General features: G+C 48.1%; 1 long non-coding RNA gene across 1 annotated transcript; it reads right to left on the bottom strand.

Annotated features, from left to right (window-relative positions):
- Positions 1 to 8486: 8486 nt before the first annotated feature.
- Positions 8487 to 24448, bottom strand: LOC134911747 (uncharacterized). Its single transcript, XR_010176810.1, has 3 exons — positions 24359 to 24448; positions 8717 to 8766; positions 8487 to 8549 (listed from the first exon to the last, which is right to left on the bottom strand). It is a non-coding gene; the product is annotated as an uncharacterized LOC134911747 (long non-coding RNA).
- Between the last annotated feature and the right edge of the window lie 1298 nt (positions 24449 to 25746).

Genomic DNA, 25746 nt, shown 5'->3' with positions numbered 1-25746 from the left:
TGCAGTTTATTTAATATATCCGTTCTCTGCCTGAAAAAAGCGATACACACAGTGACTCAGTCAGTCACATACCATATCTGTGTGCACTGCTCAGGCTCAGGCCAGTGTGCTGCATCATCTATTATCTATATATAATATTATATATATCTGTCTGACTGCTCAGCTCACACAGCTTATAATTGTGGGGGAGACTGGGGAGCACTACTGCAGTGCCAGTTATAGGTTATAGCAGGAGCCAGGAGTACATAATATATTATATAGTGAGTGACCACCAGACACACAGTGCAGTTTATTTAATATATCCGTTCTCTGCCTGAAAAAAGCGATACACACAGTGACTCAGTCAGTCACATACCATATCTGTGTGCACTGCTCAGGCTCAGGCCAGTGTGCTGCATCATCTATTATCTATATATAATATTATATATATCTGTCTGACTGCTCAGCTCACACAGCTTATAATTGTGGGGGAGACTGGGGAGCACTACTGCAGTGCCAGTTATAGGTTATAGCAGGAGCCAGGAGTACATAATATATTATATAGTGAGTGACCACCAGACACACAGTGCAGTTTATTTAATATATCCGTTCTCTGCCTGAAAAAAGCGATACACACAGTGACTCAGTCAGTCACATACCATATCTGTGTGCACTGCTCAGGCTCAGGCCAGTGTGCTGCATCATCTATATATATTATATATCTGTCTGACTGCTCAGCTCACACAGCTTATAATTGTGGGGGAGACTGGGGAGCACTACTGCAGTGCCAGTTATAGGTTATAGCAGGAGCCAGGAGTACATATTATATTAAAATTAAACAGTGCACACTTTTGCTGCAGGAGTGCCACTGCCAGTGTGACTGACCAGTGACCTGACCACACTGACCACCAGTATAGTTAGTAGTATACTTATATTGTGATTGCCTGAAAAAGTTAAACACTCGTCGTGTGACTTCACTTGTGTGTTTTTTTTTTTTTTATTCTATAAAAATAAAACTCATTCTGCTGACAGACAGTGTCCAGCAGGTCCGTCATTATATAATATATAATATATACCTGTCCGGCTGCAGTAGTGATATATATATATTTTTTATATCATTTATCATCCAGTCGCAGCAGACACAGTACGGTAGTTCACGGCTGTGGCTACCTCTGTGTCTCTGCACTCGGCAGGCAGTCCGTCCATAATTGTAATACCACCTAACCGTGGATTTTTTTCATTCTTCTTTATACATACATAGTTACATAGACATCTTCTCTTTATCAACCAGTCTATATTAGCTGCAGACACAGTACAGTACGGTAGTTCACGGCTGTGGCTACCTCTGTGTCTGCACTCGGCAGGCAGTCCGTCCATAATTGTATACCACCTAACCGTGGTTTTTTTTCATTCTTCTTTATACATACATAGTTACATAGACATCTTCTCTTTATCAACCAGTCTATATTAGCTGCAGACACAGTACAGTGCGGTAGTTCACGGCTGTGGCTACCTCTGTGTCTGCACTCGGCAGGCAGTCCGTCCATAATTGTATACCACCTAACCGTGGATTTTTTTCAGTCTTCTTTATACATACATAGTTACATAGACATCTTCTCTTTATCAACCAGTCTATATTAGCTGCAGACACAGTACAGTACGGTAGTTCACGGCTGTGGCTACCTCTGTGTCTGCAGTCGGCAGGCAGTCCATAATTGTATACTAGTATCCATCTCCATTGTTTACCTGAGGTGCCTTTTAGTTGTGCCTATTAAAATATGGAGAACAAAAATGTTGAGGTTCCAAAATTAGGGAAAGATCAAGATCCACTTCCACCTCGTGCTGAAGCTGCTGCCACTAGTCATGGCCGAGACGATGAAATGCCAGCAACGTCGTCTGCCAAGGCCGATGCCCAATGTCATAGTACAGAGCATGTCAAATCCAAAACACCAAATATCAGAAAAAAAAGGACTCCAAAACCTAAAATAAAATTGTCGGAGGAGAAGCGTAAACTTGCCAATATGCCATTTACCACACGGAGTGGCAAGGAACGGCTGAGGCCCTGGCCTATGTTCATGGCTAGTGGTTCAGCTTCACATGAGGATGGAAGCACTCAGCCTCTCGCTAGAAAAATGAAAAGACTCCAGCTGGCAAAAGCAGCACAGCAAAGAACTGTGCATTCTTCGAAATCCCAAATCCACAAGGAGAGTCCAATTGTGTCGGTTGCGATGCCTGACCTTCCCAACACTGGACGTGAAGAGCATGCGCCTTCCACCATTTGCACGCCCCCTGCAAGTGCTGGAAGGAGCACCCGCAGTCCAGTTCCTGATAATCAGATTGAAGATGTCAGTGTTGAAGTACACCAGGATGAGGAGGATATGGGTGTTGCTGGCGCTGGGGAGGAAATTGACCAGGAGGATTCTGATGGTGAGGTGGTTTGTTTAAGTCAGGCACCCGGGGAGACACCTGTTGTCCGTGGGAGGAATATGGCCGTTGACATGCCAGGTGAAAATACCAAAAAAATCAGCTCTTCGGTGTGGAGGTATTTCACCAGAAATGCGGACAACAGGTGTCAAGCCGTGTGTTCCCTTTGTCAAGCTGTAATAAGTAGGGGTAAGGACGTTAACCACCTCGGAACATCCTCCCTTATACGTCACCTGCAGCGCATTCATAATAAGTCAGTGACAAGTTCAAAAACTTTGGGTGACAGCGGAAGCAGTCCACTGACCAGTAAATCCCTTCCTCTTGTAACCAAGCTCACGCAAACCACCCCACCAACTCCCTCAGTGTCAATTTCCTCCTTCCCCAGGAATGCCAATAGTCCTGCAGGCCATGTCACTGGCAATTCTGACGAGTCCTCTCCTGCCTGGGATTCCTCCGATGCATCCTTGCGTGTAACGCCTACTGCTGCTGGCGCTGCTGTTGTTGCCGCTGGGAGTCGATGGTCATCCCAGAGGGGAAGTCGTAAGCCCACTTGTACTACTTCCAGTAAGCAATTGACTGTTCAACAGTCCTTTGCGAGGAAGATGAAATATCACAGCAGTCATCCTACTGCAAAGCGGATAACTGAGGCCTTGACAACTATGTTGGTGTTAGACGTGCGTCCGGTATCCGCCGTTAGTTCACAGGGAACTAGACAATTTATTGAGGCAGTGTGCCCCCGTTACCAAATACCATCTAGGTTCCACTTCTCTAGGCAGGCGATACCGAGAATGTACACGGACGTCAGAAAAAGACTCACCAGTGTCCTAAAAAATGCAGTTGTACCCAATGTCCACTTAACCACGGACATGTGGACAAGTGGAGCAGGGCAGGGTCAGGACTATATGACTGTGACAGCCCACTGGGTAGATGTATGGACTCCCGCCGCAAGAACAGCAGCGGCGGCACCAGTAGCAGCATCTCGCAAACGCCAACTCTTTCCTAGGCAGGCTACGCTTTGTATCACCGCTTTCCAGAATACGCACACAGCTGAAAACCTCTTACGGCAACTGAGGAAGATCATCGCGGAATGGCTTACCCCAATTGGACTCTCCTGTGGATTTGTGGCATCGGACAACGCCAGCAATATTGTGTGTGCATTAAATATGGGCAAATTCCAGCACGTCCCATGTTTTGCACATACCTTGAATTTGGTGGTGCAGAATTTTTTAAAAAACGACAGGGGCGTGCAAGAGATGCTGTCGGTGGCCAGAAGAATTGCGGGACACTTTCGGCGTACAGGCACCACGTACAGAAGACTGGAGCACCACCAAAAACTACTGAACCTGCCCTGCCATCATCTGAAGCAAGAAGTGGTAACGAGGTGGAATTCAACCCTCTATATGCTTCAGAGGTTGGAGGAGCAGCAAAAGGCCATTCAAGCCTATACAATTGAGCACGATATAGTAGGTGGAATGCACCTGTCTCAAGCGCAGTGGAGAATGATTTCAACGTTGTGCAAGGTTCTGATGCCCTTTGAACTTGCCACACGTGAAGTCAGTTCAGACACTGCCAGCCTGAGTCAGGTCATTCCCCTCATCAGGCTTTTGCAGAAGAAGCTGGAGACATTGAAGGAGGAGCTAACACGGAGCGATTCCGCTAGGCATGTGGGACTTGTGGATGGAGCCCTTAATTCGCTTAACAAGGATTCACGGGTGGTCAATCTGTTGAAATCAGAGCACTACATTTTGGCCACCGTGCTCGATCCTAGATTTAAAGCCTACCTTGGATCTCTCTTTCCGGCAGACACAAGTCTGCTGGGGTTGAAAGACCTGCTGGTGACAAAATTGTCAAGTCAAGCGGAACGCGACCTGTCAACATCTCCTCCTTCACATTCTCCCGCAACTGGGGGTGCGAGGAAAAGGCTCAGAATTCCGAGCCCACCCGCTGGCGGTGATGCAGGGCAGTCTGGAGCGACTGCTGATGCTGACATCTGGTCCGGACTGAAGGACCTGACAACGATTACGGACATGTCGTCTACTGTCACTGCATATGATTCTCTCAACATTGATAGAATGGTGGAGGATTATATGAGTGACCGCATCCAAGTAGGCACGTCACACAGTCCGTACTTATACTGGCAGGAAAAAGAGGCAATTTGGAGGCCCTTGCACAAACTGGCTTTATTCTACCTAAGTTGCCCTCCCACAAGTGTGTACTCCGAAAGAGTGTTTAGTGCCGCCGCTCACCTTGTCAGCAATCGGCGTACGAGGTTACATCCAGAAAATGTGGAGAAGATGATGTTCATTAAAATGAATTATAATCAATTCCTCCGCGGAGACATTGACCAGCAGCAATTGCCTCCACAAAGTACACAGGGAGCTGAGATGGTGGATTCCAGTGGGGACGAATTGATAATCTGTGAGGAGGGGGATGTACACGGTGATATATCGGAGGGTGAAGATGAGGTGAACATCTTGCCTCTGTAGAGCCAGTTTGTGCAAGGAGAGATTAATTGCTTCTTTTTTGGGGGGGGTCCAAACCAACCCGTCATATCAGTCACAGTCGTGTGGCAGACCCTGTCACTGAAATGATGGGTTGGTTAAAGTGTGCATGTCCTGTTTTGTTTATACAACATAAGGGTGGGTGGGAGGGCCCAAGGACAATTCCATCTTGCACCTCTTTTTTCTTTTCTTTTTCTTTGCATCATGTGCTGATTGGGGAGGGTTTTTTGGAAGGGACATCCTGCGTGACACTGCAGTGCCACTCCTAGATGGGCCCGGTGTTTGTGTCGGCCACTAGGGTCGCTAATCTTACTCACACAGTCAGCTACCTCATTGCGCCTCTTTTTTTCTTTGCGTCATGTGCTGTTTGGGGAGGGTTTTTTGGAAGGGACATCCTGCGTGACACTGCAGTGCCACTCCTAGATGGGCCCGGTGTTTGTGTCGGCCACTAGGGTCGCTAATCTTACTCACACAGCTACCTCATTGCGCCTCTTTTTTTCTTTGCGTCATGTGCTGTTTGGGGAGGGTTTTTTGGAAGGGACATCCTGCGTGACACTGCAGTGCCACTCCTAGATGGGCCCGGTGTTTGTGTCGGCCACTAGGGTCGCTAATCTTACTCACACAGCTACCTCATTGCGCCTCTTTTTTTCTTTGCGTCATGTGCTGTTTGGGGAGGGTTTTTTGGAAGGGCCATCCTGCGTGACACTGCAGTGCCACTCCTAGATGGGCCCGGTGTTTGTGTCGGCCACTAGGGTCGCTAATCTTACTCACACAGCTACCTCATTGCGCCTCTTTTTTTCTTTGCGTCATGTGCTGTTTGGGGAGGGTTTTTTGGAAGGGACATCCTGCGTGACACTGCAGTGCCACTCCTAGATGGGCCCGGTGTTTGTGTCGGCCACTAGGGTCGCTTATCTTACTCACACAGCGACCTCGGTGCAAATTTTAGGACTAAAAATAATATTGTGAGGTGTGAGGTATTCAGAATAGACTGAAAATGAGTGTAAATTATGGTTTTTGAGGTTAATAATACTTTGGGATCAAAATGACCCCCAAATTCTATGATTTAAGCTGTTTTTTAGTGTTTTTTGAAAAAAACACCCAAATCCAAAACACACCCGAATCCGACAAAAAAAATTCGGTGAGGTTTTGCCAAAACGCGTTCGAACCCAAAACACGGCCGCGGAACCGAACCCAAAACCAAAACACAAAACCCGAAAAATTTCAGGCGCTCATCTCTAGTAAATGTGCGCCCCCGTGCATTTACCCGTGTTTTTTGAGCTAGTGGAAAAGGGGTATTACCTAACCAAGAGGTCTGCAAATATATTCTTCTCCCGGCTGGAAGTAATATATTGAACTCCTATACATGACAAGTGCACTAGTGCAGCGGCATTCTGCAGAGACGGGTCGAGCATAATGCTGTGATTTCCAGCGCTTACAGCGTTCTCCCTGCCCTGCCTCTTAGAGACATTATCAGGCCGCAATCAGGGCTTCGAATCATGCTACACTGTCTCCTCATCACATATAGGCCCTCATTCCCAGTTGATAGCTAGCTGCTTTTGTTCGCAGCGCAGCGATCAGGCAAAAAATCAGCAATTCTGCACATGCGTATGGGGCGCACTGCGCACGCGCGTCGTACTTTCACAAAAGCCGATGCAGTTTTACACAAGCTCTAGCGACGCTTTTCAGTCGCACTGCTGGCTGCAGAGTGATTGACAGGAAGTGGGTGTTTCTGGGTGGTAACTGACCGTTTTCGGGGAGTGTGTGAAAAAACGCAGGCGTGCCAGATAAAAACTCAGGAGTGGCTGGAAAAACGTAGGCGTGGCTGGCCGAACGCAGGGCGTGTTTGTGACATCAAAACAGGAACTAAATAGTCTGAAGTTATCGCAAGCTAGGAGTAGGTCTGGAGCTACTCTGAAACTGCACAATTTTTTTTTGTAGCAGCGCTGCGATCCTTTAGTTCGCTCTTCTGCTAAGCTAAGATACACTCCCAGAGGGCGGCGGCTTAGCGTTTGCACTGCTGCTAAAAGCAGCTAGCGAGCGAACAACTCGGAATGAGGGCCATGGTCCTTCTGTTCTAATACCTGTGAAAGCGTTATAAGGTGGACAATGCTCATTGATTCTAGCACCAGGGATTCAACTTGTCATTAACAGGTGTACCCTAAAGGAGACGTGAACGGTATACTGTTTGACACAAGCATTTAACAATTAGCCTTCTATGCACATCAAAAGGACTGGTAAGAAATTTATAAACAAATGGTGATTATAACCACTCCTTATTCATTATGGGAGCTTAAGTTTTTTATTGCCACTACAGAGTAATATTGTATGTCATTTTTTACTGTGCGTATGTATATTAAACTGTGTAATTTTATTGAAATTTATTGATATAATAAATTGCTAATGTGCTCTCTTGATAAATTGATCTATTGATCTTATTTATTATATTTTTTTCTTACTACTGAGAACTATGCTCAGCAATACTGTATATTTTTTGGTGGGGACAACATTACTATAAGGAAAAGCAAACACACATATGGGCACTGCTATATAGGTGTACAGCATAGGCAAATGCAGGGGGGGTTTCCGGTTGCCCGAAAACCCCCTTCCTCTTGGCAAGTTGCTCAAACTATCACAACAATAGTAATGGTAAATAATACTATTACTAGAACTGCCGCCACATCATGCAGTTTTTGGGACAGCAGATCTGCTGCACATACCCAGATGCCCACTGGTAGCAGCTTCTTCTACCAAGTTTGCTGTGTGTGTGGATCTGAGACCTCAATCAGTGCACTGGACCAAAGAGTAGCTACCAGGAAGAAGAGACAGGAGCATTACCATAAGGTGGAAGAATGTGTTCTTAGAAAGTGCAGTACTGGTTCTATTATGTTTGTGTATTTATTTATTATGGTATATTTAACCTTTTTCTGACCACTTATTTATATTATTTCAGTATGTTTGATAAAGCCTATACTAGTATAGACCATCTATAGTGTTTAATATAAATACTGTATTCCATACAGTATACAGTGTATAAAAAGACCAATGTTCAGAGTCGTTACTAGGCTCTTCTACCGCTCCTCCAAGCTCCTGCACTTGCTCCAATGTTCCGCAGAGTGTGAGATTGTGAGATTGCATTTGGAAACCCCCCTCAAGAAATCCTGCATTTGCCACTGTACAGAGACCCCAAGGGTACGTCATATCTTCAGTACTAATGGGGGTATGATTATTTACAGTACTAGCACTCAAACATGCTTAATCACTTACACGGGCATTAAAAAAAAAATCATTGTTGCAGGCTACAAATGCAAAGCAAACACAAGTATCACCATCAAGCCAAACAAAAACAATGACAGCTCACAATAGTCTTCTCACAATAAGGTAATAGAGGCTGAAAACACAAGACAACAGCTACCTGTTGTACAGCACTGTTTATGTCACAGTCTAGGGGGACTCATGTAAGACATGTGTAAGTACCTCAGCTACGGGTATATTTGTATAAGAAAACCTCATGGTTATAAGAGCATGAAAATAACTGAGAACGACATGTAAATGTGGTAAGAATGTTACTACATAGTGGCATACCTTGGTAATGCTGCAGCAGATTAGATGCTGGATGAGCTGAAGCGGCTCACGTAGGTTTTGCATCTGAAAAATAAAATATGGTGGCTGTGTTACTCACACTGTACACTTATCAGCAATGGAGAAAGACACACCAATAAACACTTCTAGCAATGTGCACCACACCCCGCTGGTAATAATCACATGATATTACACAAGTCTGGAAAACCCGAATGCAATATATGCACACTCACAGTTTGCGCCTTTTGGTTCCACTGGCCTCAGATACAATCACTGAACGAACCTGCAGAGATACAGGAAAAAAAGAATATAATAAATAGAAGTCCTAATATGATACTGAAGGGTTTGATGCTCAGAGACATGTAAAAGCTTATCAAAGCTGAATATATTTGAAATAAAGCTGCAGTGGAAGAAACTGTGAGCCTATCAGCTACACCTAGTGGAGGCATCTAATTATTTATGATGGCTGACTTCTATGCATGAACTGCTGGTGCCTAGGGCATTAGTAGACCCCATGCAAAGAAACATTAGATCACTAACAAAATGGCTGCCTCTACTGTGCACAGGTGAAAGGGTTACTGCCATTACAAGTCACATATATACCCTATTAGCACAGTCAGGCCCGGCGCTACTCGCTCACGCATTCTGTATAAGGACGCTACTACTACTGGGGGGGCATTATGTAGAAGGATGCTACTACTACTGTGGATGAATTATGTATAAAGATGCTACTACTACTGGGGGGGCATTACGTATAAGGACGCTACTACGACTGGGGGGGCATTACGTATAAGGACGCTACTACTACTGGGGGCACATTACGTATAAGGACGCTACTACTACTGGGGGGGCATTATGTATAAGGATGTTTCTATTACTGGGGGTGCACTATGTATAAGGATTCTACTACTACTGTAGGTGCATTATGTATATGGATGCTACTACCACTGGGGGGGCATTATGTATAAGGATGCTACTACTACTGGGGGGCATTACATATAAGGACGCTACTCAGAGGCGTAACTGTGGGAGGCAACGGAGTCAACTGCCGCTGGGCTCCTGCTCTGAAAGGGGCACCTCCCTTCCCGTTCCGTGTGTTCAGCGAACACCATTCAATGAAGTTAATTGACAGCTGCCGCTATCTCTTCAGTGGCTGACTCCCCCACTAGTCCCTGCACCTTACAAGTCACACCCTCTTTATTATAGAAACACATTTTACAAGTGTCATTCCAGTGCACTATTGCACTGGAAGTAGACACCTTACTGATAGAGCTTCCTATACAGGAGCAAATAGCTCCAACAGTAGGTGTCTGCCTTCAGTGTAACAGGTTCTAATCCTGGGTATGACTGCTTAGAAATGTGTTATTTAAAATAAATGTCAATGAAATGTGTGTGTATATATTTTTTTTATTATTATTATTTATTTATTTTTTCAGAACACTCCATATTCACATACCTACATACATACATTAATTTTATCTATATATAAGGGGGACATCAATATTTATCTTGCCTCTGGGCAACGGGGACGAACTTACGCCACTGACGCTACTACTACAGTGGGGCATTACGTATAAGGTGAATAAGATTGTGCTACTGTGTGGCAAAATTTTAAATGGGGGTACTATTGTGCAGTGGCGTGCGGTGAGGTCAGTGGCTGGTGAGGCACTGCAGCCATAATGTACGCTGAGGCCCACCGATGACCCCTACCACCGCTGAGCTGATGTCTGCTACCGCCCCACAAGCCAATACCCACTGCTGCTGCTGCTGCTAATGGCTGCTGCCTATGCCAATCTACTACAAACTCGCTGCCATCAACGGTCCTGGCCCCCCTTTCGCTAATTTGCATCTCAGTCCGATGCAGCCACTGCCAAACTGGTGATGAGCAGGCGGCTAATATATTGTAAATGTTGTAAAATAAAAAATAAATATTAAGGGGGGAGGGTGACGCCAGGGAGAGGGTGACAGCAGTGGGTGACAGAGAGAAGGTGACACTGACAGCATTGGGAGACAGGGAGAGGGTGACGCCAGGGAGAGGATGACAGCAGTGAGTGATAGAGTGAAGGTGACACTGACAGCATTGGGTGACAGGGAGAGGGTGACACCAGGGAGAGGGTGACAGAAGTGGGTGCCAGGGAGAGGGTGATGCTGTGGAGAGGATGAAAGCAGTGGGTTACACGGAGAGGGTGACACTAGGTATAGCACAATATAAAATTCAACATAAACAGTACATCCCGGGGTCCGTGTAACAGCACGGGGGAGCTTACACAATGTCACACTGAAAATACACTTAGAAATAAGAAGGCTCTTTTTGGGGGGCACGCTTGAAAATGTCCACAGGGATGTAAATGCATACATTTTTTCTGGTCCCGCTCTTATCAGCGATCGTGGAGGGCACACGGCAATGCTTTTTAGTATCAGGGTGACCCGTTCCCCCTAATGCAGACAGCAGAAGGGACCCTCTATCACTATATACTGTACCACACTCTCGGTAATTTACCTTACATATTAATTAGCTCAGTATTTTTTCCTATTTTTCAGCACTCTCTCATTGGAGAATTTGCTGTAGTCTCCCTGCACTGTCCTTTGGCATCAGGGTTACGATCAGCATCTAACACCAACAGCAGAAGTGTTCTTTCTGTCTTATTTTTTTTATTTACAGTACATTATACAGTGCAGGTACACAATTATGTATTCCTGTTTTAACTGGAAATACCTGTGCAAATAACTACAGTATGTCACTGCACAATCTGCTGAATCAAATTGTATTAATCGCTTTCTTTAACAAAAAATTCTAACAATGTGGCAATCATAAAATAACAGTGTTGCTACCACTTACATTAGTTGGTGAATATAACCTTGTTTTATAGCAACAAAATATTCAGTTGCCGCTTTTCAACTTGTTCTAAAGCAACAAACGTTTTAGCAATTAGAACACATCAGTGTTTCTGTTATCTTTATCACAAGCTTACAGTATATTGTTGCTCCTGTGACCCTCATGCTTGATCAATTGAGGTGAATACTGTTCTCTCTAATACAAGCCTATACTGTTATTCTTAAGGACCTCGATACTTTACTAATTGAGGTGACAATTGTGTCTTTTCCATATTGGGTTACTCTAACTTTACATTATTTTATATTTATGTGATCTTTTTCAAATATCACAATAATTGTCGGTTAGGGTGCAATATGATTAAGGATCATTAATGCCAATTAACTTGTTTTTTGTATTTATGCTTTTGATCGAGTGTTATGCGGATAATACAGAAGGTTGTGCTGCGCTCAGTCCTAATAGTGATGGTAATGTGCTAGCACCTCAGTTAGTTATACATATACTGTTTGTCAGATCAATTTGCAAAGCATAGTATAATGAAATATAACAGGGCCGAAACTAGGGGGGGGCTAGGGGGGCAGGCGACCTGGGCGCCGGATTGGAGGGGGCGCCGAGACCCCCTAACACCCTCTCCCTATGCGCCAGTGCCGTTTCTTGCGGCGGGCGAGCCGTGCAACCGCACGGGGCGCCCGCCGCGGCACTTCTTTGTACTTTGAAACCCCCTTCTCCCTCCTTCCGAGTCCCCAGCTCGGGGGGGCGGGGTTTCGCGGAATGACGCGATTGCGTTGTGACGTCACGACGCAAACGCGTCATTCCACGAAACCCCGCCCCCCGAGCTGGGCACTCGGGAGGAGGGAGAAGGGGGAGCCGCGCAGACGAGGAGGGAGAGGCGGCTGAAGAGCGGCGAGAACCGCTTCAAATGTAAGTCAGTAAATAAGTAAAGTAAATGTAAGTCTCCCTCTCTCTCCCTCTCTCTCTCTCTCTCTCTCTCTCCCTCCCTCTCCCCACCACCTGCCGGAATGTGTAAAATGGGGACCTGTCTGCCGCAATGTGTAAGATGGGGACACTTTTTCCTGCCGCAATGTGTAAAAATAAGAATTTACTTACCGATAATTCTATTTCTCGTAGTCCGTAGTGGATGCTGGGGACTCCGTCAGGACCATGGGGAATAGCGGCTCCGCAGGAGACAGGGCACAAAAGTAAAAGCTTTAGGATCAGGTGGTGTGCACTGGCTCCTCCCCCTATGACCCTCCTCCAAGCCTCAGTTAGGATACTGTGCCCGGACGAGCGTACACAATAAGGAAGGATTTTGAATCCCGGGTAAGACTCATACCAGCCACACCAATCACACTGTACAACCTGTGATCTGAACCCAGGTAACAGCATGATAACAGCGGAGCCTCTGAAAAGATGGCTCACAACAATAATAACCCGATTTTTGTAACAATAACTATGTACAAGTATTGCAGACAATCCGCACTTGGGATGGGCGCCCAGCATCCACTACGGACTACGAGAAATAGAATTATCGGTAAGTAAATTCTTATTTTCTCTGACGTCCTAAGTGGATGCTGGGGACTCCGTCAGGACCATGGGGATTATACCAAAGCTCCCAAACGGGCGGGAGAGTGCGGATGACTCTGCAGCACCGAGTGAGAGAACTCCAGGTCCTCCTCAGCCAGGGTGTGTCCCTGACCAAGTAGCAGCTCGGCAAAGTTGTAAAGCCGAGACCCCTCGGGCAGCCGCCCAAGATGAGCCCACCTTCCTTGTGGAATGGGCATTTACATATTTTGGCTGTGGCAGACCTGCCACAGAATGTGCAAGCTGAATTGTACTACACATCCAACTAGCAATCGTCTGCTTAGAAGCAAGAGCACCCAGTTTGTTGGGTGCATACAGGATAACAGCAAGTCAGTTTTCCTGACTCCAGCCGTCCTGGAAACCTATATTTTCAGGGCCCTGACAACATCTAGAAACTTGGAGTCCTCCAAGTCCCTAGTAGCCGCAGGTACCACAATAAGCTGGTTCAGGTGAAACGCTGACACCACCTTAGGGAGAAACTGGGGACGAGTCCGCAGCTCTGCACTGTCCGAATGGACAATCAGATATGGGCTTTTGTGAGACAAAGCCGCCAATTCTGACACTCGCCTGGCCGAGGCCAAGGCCAACATCATGGTCACTTTCCATGTGAGATATTTCAAATCCACAGATTTGAGCGGTTTAAACCAATGTGATTTGAGGAATCCCAGAACTACGTTGAGATCCCACAGTGCCACTGGAGGCACAAAAGGGGGTTGTATATGCAGTACTCCCTTGACAAACTTCTGGACTTCAGGAACTGAAGCCAATTCTTTCTGGAAGAAAATCGACAGGGCCGAAATTTGAACCTTAATGGACCCCAATTTGAGGCCCATAGACACTCCTGTTTGCAGGAAATGCAGGAATCGACCGAGTTGAAATTTCTTCGTGGGGCCTTCCTGGCCTCACACCACGCAACATATTTTCGCCACATGTGGTGATAATGTTGTGCGGTCACCTCCTTCCTGGCTTTGACCAGGGTAGGAATGACCTCTTCCGAAATGCCTTTTTCCCTTAGGATCCGGCGTTCAACCGCCATGCCGTCAAACGCAGCCGCGGTAAGTCTTGGAACAGACATGGTACTTGCTGAAGCAAGTCCCTTCTTAGCGGCAGAGGCCATGAGTCCTCTGTGAGCATCTCTTGAAGTTCCGGGTACCAAGTCCTTCTTGGCCAATCCGGAGCCACGAGTATAGTTCTTACTCCTCTACGTCTTATAATTCTCAGTACCTTAGGTATGAGAAGCAGAGGAGGGAACACATACACCGACTGGTACACCCACGGTGTTACCAGAACGTCCACAGCTATTGCCTGAGGGTCTCTTGACCTGGCGCAATACCTGTCCAGTTTTTTGTTCAGGCGGGACGCCATCATGTCCACCTTTGGTCTTTCCCAACGGTTCACAATCATGTGGAAGACTTCCCGATGAAGTCCCCACTCTCCCGGGTGGAGGTCGTGCTGAGGAAGTCTGCTTCCCAGTTGTCCACTCCCGGAATGAACACTGCTGACAGTGCTATCACATGATTTTCCGCCCAGCGAAGAATCCTTGCAGTTTCTGCCATTGCCCTCCTGCTTCTTGTGCCGCCCTGTCTGTTTACGTGAGCGACTGCCGTGATGTTGTCCCACTGGATCAATACCGGCTGACCTTGAAGCAGAGGTCTTGCTAAGCTTAGAGCATTGTAAATTGTTCTTAGCTCCAGTATATTTATGTGGAGAGAAGTCTCCAGACTTGATCACACTCCCTGGAAATTTTTTCCTTGTGTGACTGCTCCCCAGCCTTTCAGGCTGGCATCCGTGGTCACCAGGACCCAGTCCTGAATGCCGAATCTGTGGCCCTTTAGTAGATGAGCACTCTGCAGCCACCACAGAAGAGACACCCTTGTCCTTGGAGACAGGGTTATCCGCTGATGCATCTGAAGATGCGATCCGGACCATTTTCCCAGCAGATCCCACTGAAAAGTTCTTGCGTGGAATCTGCCGAATGGAATCGCTTCGTAAGAAGCCACCATTTTTCCCAGGACCCTTGTGCATTGATGCACTGACACTTGGCCTGGTTTTAGGAGGTTCCTGACTAGCTCGGATAACTCCCTGGCTTTCTCCTCTGGGAGAAACACCTTTTTCTGGACTGTGTCCAGAATCATCCCTAGGAACAGCAGACGTGTCGTCGGAGACAGCTGCGATTTTGGAATATTTAGAATCCACCCGTGCTGTCGTAGAACTACTTGAGATAGTGCTACTCCGACCTCCAACTGTTCTCTGGACCTTGCCCTTATCAGGAGATCGTCCAAGTAAGGGATAATTAAGACGCCTTTTCTTTGAAGAAGAATCATCATTTCGGCCATTACCTTGGTAAAAACCCGGGGTGCCGTGGACAATCCAAACGGCAGCGTCTGAAACTGATAGTGACAGTTTTGTACCACGAACCTGAGGTACCCTTGGTGAGAAGGGCAAATTGGGACATGGAGGTAAGCATCCTTGATGTCCAGGGACACATATAGTCCCCTTCTTTCTGGTTCGCTATCACTGCTCTGAGTGACTCCATCTTGATTTGAACCTTTGTATGTAAGTGTTCAAATATTTCAGATTTAGAATAGGTCTCACCGAGCCGTCTGGCTTCAGTACCACAATATAGTGTGGAATAATACCCCTTTCCTTGTTGTAGGAGGGGTACTTTGATTATCACCTGCTGGGAATACAGCTTGTGAATTGTTTCCAATACTGCCTCCCTGTCGGAGGGAGACGTTGGTAAAGCAAACTTCAGGAACCTGCGAGGGGGAGACGTCTCGAATTTCCAATCTGTACCCCTGGGATACTACTTGTAGGATCCAGGGGTCCACTTGCGAGTAAGCCCACTGCGTGCTGAAACTCTTGAGACGACCCCCCACCGCACCTGTTTGTACGGCCCCAGCGTCATGCTGAGGACTTGGCAGAAGCGGTGGAAAGCTTCTGTTCCTGGGAATGGGCTGCCTGCTGCAGTCTTCTTCCCTTATGGGGACGAAAGGACTGAGGCTGAAAAGACGATGTCTTTTTCTGCTGAGATGTGACTTGGGGTAAAAAGGTGGATTTTCCAGCTGTTGCCGTGGCCACCAGATCCGATGGACCGACCCCAAATAACTCCTCCCCTTTATACGGCAATACTTCCATGTGCCGTTTGGAATCTGCATCACCTGACCACTGTCGTGTCCATAAACATCTTCTGGCAGATATGGACATCGCACTTACTCTTGATGCCAGAGTGCAAATATCCCTCTGTGCATCTCGCATATATAGAAATGCATCCTTTAAATGCTCTATAGTCAATAAAATACTGTCCCTGTCAAGGGTATCAATATTTCCAGTCAGGGAATCCGACCAAGCCACCCCAGCGCTGCCCATCCAGGCTGAGGCGATCGCTGGTCGCAGTATAACACCAGTATGTGTGTATATACTTTTTAGGATATTTTCCAGCCTCCTATCAGTTGGCTCCTTGAGGGCGGCCGTATCTGGAGACGGTAACGCCACTTGTTTTGATAAGCGTGTGAGCGCCTTATCCACCCTAAGGGGTGTTTCCCAACGCGCCATAACTTCTGGCGGGAAAGGGTATACCGCCAATAATTTTCTATCGGGGGAAACCCACGCATCATCACACACTTCATTTAATTTATCTGATTCAGGAAAAACCACATGTAGTTTTTTCACACTCCACATAATACCCTTTTTTGTGGTACTTGTAGTATCAGAAATATGTAACATCTCCTTCATTGCCCTTAACAAGTAACGTGTGGCCCTAAAGGAAAATACGTTTGTTTCTTCACCGTCGACACTGGAGTCAGTGTCCGTGTCTGTGTCGACCGACTGAGGTAAAAGGACGTTTTAACGCCCCTGACGGTGTTTGAGACGCCTGGACAGGTACTAATTGGTTTGCCGGCCGTCTCATGTCGTCAACCGACCTTGCAGCGTGTTGACATTATCACGTAATTCCTTAAATAAGCCATCCATTCCGGTGTCGACTCCCTAGAGAGTGACATCACCATTACAGGCAATTGCTCCGCCTCCTCACCAACATCGTCCTCATACATGTCGACACACACGTACCGACACACAGCACACACACAGGGAATGCTCTGATAGAGAACAGGACCCCACTAGCCCTTTGGGGAGACAGAGGGAGAGTTTGCCAGCACACACCAAAAACGCTATAATTATACAGGGACAACCTTTATATAAGTGTTTTTCCCTTATAGCATTTTATTATATATATATACATATCGCCAAATAAGTGCCCCCCCTCTCTGTTTTAACCCTGTTTCTGTAGTGCAGTGCAGGGGAGAGCCTGGGAGCCTTCCCACCAGCATTTCTGTGAGGGAAAATGGCGCTGTGTGCTGAGGAGAATAGGCCCCGCCCCCTTTTCGGCGGGCTTCTTCTCCCGTTTTTCTGAGACCTGGCAGGGGTTAAATACATCCATATAGCCCCCAGGGGCTATATGTGATGTATTTTTAGCCAGAATAAGGTACTATCATTGCTGCCCAGGGCGCCCCCCCCAGCGCCCTGCACCCTCAGTGACCGCTGCTATGAAGTGTGCTGACAACAATGGCGCACAGCTGCAGTGCTGTGCGCTACCTTATGAAGACTGAAAAGTCTTCTGCCGCCGGTTTCTGGACCTCTTCACTTTTCGGCATCTGCAAGGGGGTCGGCGGCGCGGCTCCGGGACGAACTCCAGGGTGAGACCTGTGTTCCGACTCCCTCTGGAGCTAATGGTGTCCAGTAGCCTAAGAAGCCAATCCATCCTGCACGCAGGTGAGTTCACTTCTCTCCCCTAAGTCCCTCGATGCAGTGAGCCTGTTGCCAGCAGGACTCACTGAAAATAAAAAAACCTAACAAAACTTTTACTCTAAGCAGCTCTTTAGGAGAGCCACCTAGATTGCACCCTTCTCGGCCGGGCACAAAAATCTAACTGAGGCTTGGAGGAGGGTCATAGGGGGAGGAGCCAGTGCACACCACCTGATCCTAAAGCTTTTACTTTTGTGCCCTGTCTCCTGCGGAGCCGCTATTCCCCATGGTCCTGACGGAGTCCCCAGCATCCACTTAGGACGTCAGAGAAATGGGGACACTTTTTCCTGCCGCAATGTGTAAAATGGGGACACTTTTTCCTGCCGCAATGTGTAAAATGGGGACACTTTTTCCTGCCGCAATGTGTAAAATGGGGACACTTTTTCCTGCCGCAATGTGTAAAATGGGGACACTTTTTCCTGCCGCAATGTGTAAAATGGGGACACTTGCCTGTCGTACTGTGTAAAATGGGGACACGTGCCTGCCGCAATGTGTAAAATGGGGACACTTTTTCCTGCCGCAATGTGTAAAATGGGGACACCTGTCTGCCGCAATGTGTAAAATGGGGTCACCTGTCTGCCGCAATGTGTAAAATGGGGACACTTGCCTGTTGTACTGTGTAAAATGGGGACACATGTCTGCCGCAATGTGTAAAATGGGGACACTTGCCAGCGTACTGTGTAAAATGGGGACACGTGCCTGCCGCAATGTGTAAAATGGGGACACTTTTTTCTGCCGCAATGTGTAAAATGGGGACACCTGTCTGCCGCAATGTGTAAAATGGGGTCACCTGTCTGCCGCAATGTGTAAAATGGGGACACTTGCCTGTCGTACTGTGTAAAATGGGGACACTTTTTCCTGGATATGAAATTTATGTTAGAAAAGGCAATTTTTCAGGTAAAAAAGTTCTGAAAGATATATATATATATATATATATATATAATATTTTTATTCATTTATTTATTTATTTTAAAATGTTTAGTTTTTTTGTTTTTTTATTTATTTATTGTAAAAAAAATCTTTTTTTTTTTTTTTTTTGGGGGGGGGGGTCAAATGACTACCTTGCCCCGGGTGACAAAAATCCTAGTTTCGGCCCTGAATATAAACACATAATAAATCAACCTGCGACCCTTGTAAGTGTCTTGTGTGTATTAAACAGTATAATGTATTGGTAATACTGCCGGATCGTTGATGAAAATTAATATACGATGTCAGATGTAGGTTCAAAGCACTGAGCTTCGTTTATTTACTAATACAGTTGCATAATGTCCATAGTGTTTCTCAAAGTCACTCTTTCTAAATGTGGCGTCCCGCATACAAATTTAATTCGTATAGTCTTTTGAGTACTCAATTACTCCTGCAGCGGTACTGAAGTGAAATCCGAGTCTTCACAGTGTGGAGAACTCAGTACTACAGCATACGGTGAATGGACAGAGGGGTTTCTCCGGACTGGCCTCTCCCCTCTCACCCCGGCTGCCCGTGGTGCGTCCTGCTTCAGACGCCCCTTGTGCGCTAGTCGGTTCGAGTGTGAAGCCTGTCTAAGGTAAGGGAGTCCGGGGGGCGCTCTACAGAGCTGCTCACCAGGTTACCCCCACCTTTTACGGACACTCACCTGCCATCTTCTCCCGCTGATCGCATGAGCTCCGACACCGGCATCCTCCCTCGTCCTCCGTCCGGCGGTTGCTAGGTTACGAGCGCGCTCTCCGGATGTCCTGGTCACGTGATCAGGTCTTTCGTGGATATTCTCGTACTCTCTGCTCCGTGTAGTATTGGATATTGGATAATTATAATCAGTGGTGTCTCCGCATATGCGGATAATGAATGAGGTCCGCCGTTGGAATTGCTCCTATATTACATGTGCAATTTCAGTCATTTGTAAACATTTCAGATCTTTTTGGTGTATAACATTAATTGGTATTGTCATTTATGACTAGAGTAGTGATTATAGGATTATGGCCCTCATTCCGAGTTGTTCGCTCGCTAGCTGCTTTTTGCACACACTAAGCCGCCGCCTACTGGGAGTGAATCTGAGCATAGCAGAATTGCGAACGCAAGATTAGCAGAATTGTGAATAGAAATTTCTTTGCAGTTTCTGAGTAGCTCGAGACTTACTCTGCCACTGCGATCAGTTCAGTCAGTTTCGTTCCTGGTTTGACGTCATAAACACACCCAGCGTTCGCCCAGACACTCCCCCATTTCTCCAGACACTCCCGCGTTTTTCCCAGAAACGGCTGCGTTTTTTCCCACACACCCATAAAACGGCCAGTTTCCGCCCAGAAACACCCACTTCCTGACAATCACACTCCGATCACCAGAACAAAGAAATTTCCTTGTTAAGCCGTGAGTAAAATACCAAACTTTTTAGCAAATTTACTTGGCGCAGGCGCACTGCGAACGTTGCACATGCGCAGTTTGCGACTAATCGCTCCGTAGCGAAGAAAAATATCGAGCGAACAACTCGGAATGAGGGCCTATGTGATCAACAAATTGTGTATACATTAAAGGTCACTTTTACGTTTGAATGAATTAAATGTTTGGTATGTCTAAGTATTTTGGGGAACTGTACTCTTTTAAGATGGAATAATAAAAGTTATGTTTTAATTTTTTTCTAAGTGTGCATTTACAACCCTGCGGACATTTTCAAGCGTGCCCCCCAAAAAAGAGCATTCTTTTTTCTAAGTGTATTTTCTCTGTTTATTTGGCTCTGGGGAGCACCGCCAACCCGTATTATACATTTGCTCTGTAGGGCTTATAAATTAGGTAGTTGGCTTTGTATCAGTACTTCATGATATTTCCCATCCATTTGCATCTGTTTGAGACATTATCAGATGCTCAGGGTGGGGATCCTGTTGCAGACATTCAATTTGTGTTTTTCTGTCCACACACACACTGACACTCACACTGAGGCGCACACACTCATTCTGAGACATGCACACTGTCACTCACACTTAGGCACACACACTCATACTGAGACACACACTCATACTGAGACACGCACACTGACACTCACACTGAGGCACAGACACTCATACTGAGACACACACACTTACACTCACACTGAGGCACACACACTCATACTGAGACACACACACTGACACTCACACTGAGGTGCACACACTCACACTGAGACACGCACACTGTCACTCACACTGAGGCACAGACACTCATACTGAGACAAGCACACTGTCACTCACACTGAGGCACACACACATACTGAGACACGCACACTGACACTCACACTGAGGTGCACACACTCATACTGAGACACGCACACTGACACTCACACTGAGGCACAGACACTCATACTGAGACAAGCACACTGTCACTCACACTGAGGCACACACACATACTGAGACACGCACACTTACACTCACACTGAGGCACACACACTCATACTGAGACACACACACTGACACTCACACTGAGGTGCACACACTCATACTGAGACACGCACACTGTCACTCACACTGAGGCACAGACACTCATACTGAGACAAGCACACTGTCCCTCACACTGAGGCACACACACATACTGAGACACGCACACTGACACTCACACTGAGGTGCACACACTCATACTGAGACACGCACACTGTCACTCACACTGAGGCACAGACACTCATACTGAGACACGCACACTGTCACTCACACTGAGTCACACACACTCATACTGAGACACGCACACTGACACTCACACACTCATTCTGAGACATGCACACTGTCACTCACACTTAGGCACACACACTCATACTGAGACACACACTCATACTGAGACACACACACTGACACTCACACTGAGGCGCACACACTCATACTGAGACACGCACACTGTCACTCACACTGATGCGCACACACTCATACTGAGACACGCACACTGACACTCACACTAAGGCACACACACTCATACTGAGACACACACACACTGAGACACGCACACTGACACTCACACTGAGACACACTCATACTGAGACGCACACTGACACTCACACTGAGGTGCACACACTCATATGGGGAGACACACACTGTCACTCACACTGAGGCACAGACACTCATACTGAGACACTCACACTGAGGCACAGACACTCATACTGAGACACACTCATACTGAGACACGCACACTGACACTCACACTGAGGCACACACACTCATACTGAGACACACACTCATACTGAGACACGCACACTGACACTCACACTGAGGTGCACACACTCATACTGAGACACGCACACTGTCACTCACACTGAGGCACAGACACTCATACTGAGACACGCACACTGTCACTCACACTGAGGCACACACACTCATACTGAGACACGCACACTGACACTCACACTGAGGTGCACACACTCATACTGAGACACGCACACTGTCACTGACACTGAGGCACAGACACTCATACTGAGACACGCACACTTACACTCACACTGAGGCACAGACACTCATACTGAGACACACACACTTACACTCACACTGAGGCACACACACTCATACTGAGACACACACACTGACACTCACACTGAGGTGCACACACTCATACTGAGACACGCACACTGTCACTCACACTGAGGCACAGACACTCATACTGAGACAAGCACACTGTCACTCACACTGAGGCACACACACATACTGAGACACGCACACTGACACTCACACTGAGGTGCACACACTCATACTGAGACACGCACACTGTCACTCACACTGAGGCACAGACACTCATACTGAGACACGCACATTGTCACTCACACTGAGGCACACACACTCATACTGAGACACGCACACTGACACTCACACTGAGGTGCACACACTCATACTGAGACACGCACACTGTCACTGACACTGAGGCACAGACACTCATACTGAGACACGCACACTTACACTCACACTGAGGCACAGACACTCATACTGAGACACACACACTGACACTCACACTGAGGTGCACACACTCATACTGAGACACGCACACTGTCACTCACACTGAGGCACAGACACTCATACTGAGACAAGCACACTGTCACTCACACTGAGGCACACACACATACTGAGACACGCACACTGACACTCACACTGAGGCGCACACACTCATACTGAGACACGCACACCGTCACTCACACTGAGGCACACACTCATACTGAGACACGCACACTGACACTCACACTAAGGTACACACACTCATACTGAGACACACACTCACACTGAGACACGTACACTGACACTCACACTGAGGCACACACACTCATACTGAGACACACACTCATACTGAGACACGCACACTGACACACACTGAGGTGCACACACTCATACTGAGACACGCACACTGACACTCACACTGAGGTGCACACACTCATACTGAGACACGCACACTGTCACTCACACTGAGGCACAGATACTCGTACTGAGACACGCACACTTACACTCACACTGAGGCACACACACTCATACTGAGACACACACTCATACTGAGACACACACACTGACACTCACACTGAGGCGCACACACTCATACTGAGACACGCACACTGTCACTCACACTTAGGCACACACACTCATACTGAGACACACACTCATACTGAGACACGCACACTGACACTCACACTGAGGCGCACACACTCATACTGAGACACACACACTGACACTCACACTGAGGCACACACACTCATACTGAGTCACGCACACTGACACTCACAATGAGGCACGCACACTCATACTGAGACACGCACACCGTCACTCACACTGAGGCACGCACACTCATACTGAGACACGCACACTGTCACTCACACTTAGGCACACACACTCATACTGAGACTCACACTCATACTGAGACACGCACACTGACACTCACACTGAGGCGCACACACTCATACTGAGACACGCACACTGTCACTCACACTGAGGCACACACACTCATACTGAGACACGAACACTGACACTCACATTGAGGCGCACACTCATACTGAGACACACACACTGTCACTCACACTGGGGCACAGACACTCATACTGAGACACGCACACTGACACTTACACTGAGGCACACACACTCATACTGAGACACACGCACTGTCACTCAGACTGAGGCACTCACACTTTTACTGAGACACACATTCATACCGAGGCACACACACATTACCACAGTAGCTACCACCAGGCTGGAGACTCCAGCTCACACTGCAGGAGCCACATACCCTCCAACATTTTACACAGAAAAATCGGTACAAATCCGGAAAAGGGGCGTGACCGCGTGTAAAGGGGGCGTGGTCACGCCCCTTTTCCTATACTTTCAATGGAAGTTTGGAGAGGCAAAAATCGGTACAGACCATGAAAAAAAGGTACTGTACCTATTAAAAAGGTACAGTTGGAGGGTATGGAGCCAGTGTCAGCAAAGTAGGCAAAGCAGCAGTCAGATCAGGAAACTTGGCATAATCGGGGCGTGGCTTAATCGCGGATATGTGACCACGCCCCTTTTTATAAAAATAACCCCTCACCATCAAGCAGCAGTCTCCGGAGCCAGCCCGACACTAGCTGGTGTACAGTGCTCCCTCCCTCACTCCCCTCTTAACGCACCACTGCTGCTCCCTGCAGCCCTGTCACCCGGGGGAGTCTCTGGTGATCTGTGAGTTGCCCCCCTTCCCACATTACTTTCATTCACTCACCCCCCCTCACCTGGGTCCTCGGCATATGTGCCTTCCGCAGAGGTGTCAGTGCTGCTCCCTGGGAGAGAGCAGTGGAGGAAGGGAAATAGCGCCGCCCGCTGCATAAAGCACTCCCAGCTTCTCTGCACTTGGCTCTCGCGGTGCTGTCTTCCACTCTCCCCACCCCCCTCCTCCATGTACCGCTGCTGCTGCACTGTGTCTTCCGACTCTGCCTATGTGTGACAGGCGCCGGACTGGCAGCGGCAGCAACAGCAAGGACAGTGCTGTGAGTAAGGAGGCAGTGTAAGGATGTGCCCTGTGGGCACATCTGTGTTGTCCCTAGTTGGGGACAGCGCTGGGGCAGCTTGTCTGTCCCCAGCGCTGGGTGAGTGGCGGCGGGTGTCCGGTGCAGGGATTACACTTTTCCCTGCACCGGACCAGAGGCTTTTAAATGTTGGCGCCCTCCGGGAGCCAATCGCGGCTCCCGGAGAGGCGGCCAATCAGGGAGAGACGCGGCGAGCCAATCGGCGCTCGCCGCGTCATAGGCCCCGCCCCCGGCGTCTGACGTCAGACGCCGGGCGGGAGCCGTTCGTAAAGGAGGCCGCGCCGAAGAGCGGCGAAGAGGAGGAGCCCGCGCGCAGGAGCGGGAAGAAGAGGATCGCGTGGCTGAAGAGAAGACACGGCCGGGAGCAGCGGGGACGGAGGTCGGAGCGCAGAAGATCCCAGCGGCGCAAGGAGAAGACCAGACTGGCGGAGGAAGAAGAGGTCAGCGGTCGGGCTCCAGAAAGAAGATGTCCAGCGGCGGCTGGACGCAGGGAAGAGACGGAGGCGCCGCCGGCCAGGACGGGTCAGCGGCAGAAGACGGCGGAGGCCCCCAGGTTAGGTAAGGCCTCAGTGAGGCTATCCTCCCCCTCCCCTTTTCCTCCCTCGACCACCAGGGACGGGCATTAGGCCCGAGGACACAATTCAGGCGCTAGGCCTGGGCGCAGTTAGGAGTTTGGGCCCCCAATATTTGATGAGGTGGTTTGGGCATTAGGCCCAAGCCACCCCACCCATGCGGCACCAGTTAGGCGGGCACTAGGCCCGGGGGACAATCTAGGCACTAGGCCTGTGGGTAATAGAGGGCGTTAGGCCCTAGGGTATTTGTGGCCAAATCCGGGGTACGATAAGGTGACCCTGGGCACAAGGCCCAGGTCACCCAACGGGCGGCAAGTAGGCGGGCGCTAGGCCCGTGGGCGAAGTCAGGCCTCCGGCCTGTGTGCAGTTAGGGGGCGCTAGGCCCAGCGAAGTAGTGTTTTCCCCGAGGTGAGTACAGGTGGCCCTGGGCGCTAGGCCCAGGTCACCCTGGGAGTACGGTAGGTGGGTGAGCTGTGCGGTCCCCACTACTGGGTGTTCTGGGTCGGGTAGATAAAGGGACAG

Source organism: Pseudophryne corroboree, chromosome 4 (assembly GCF_028390025.1).
Source record: "Pseudophryne corroboree isolate aPseCor3 chromosome 4, aPseCor3.hap2, whole genome shotgun sequence".
In the NCBI taxonomy this organism is placed as follows: domain Eukaryota; kingdom Metazoa; phylum Chordata; class Amphibia; order Anura; family Myobatrachidae; genus Pseudophryne; species Pseudophryne corroboree.
The sequence above is the reverse complement of the archived record's forward strand: the minus strand, read 5'-3'. Positions and strand labels throughout refer to the sequence as shown.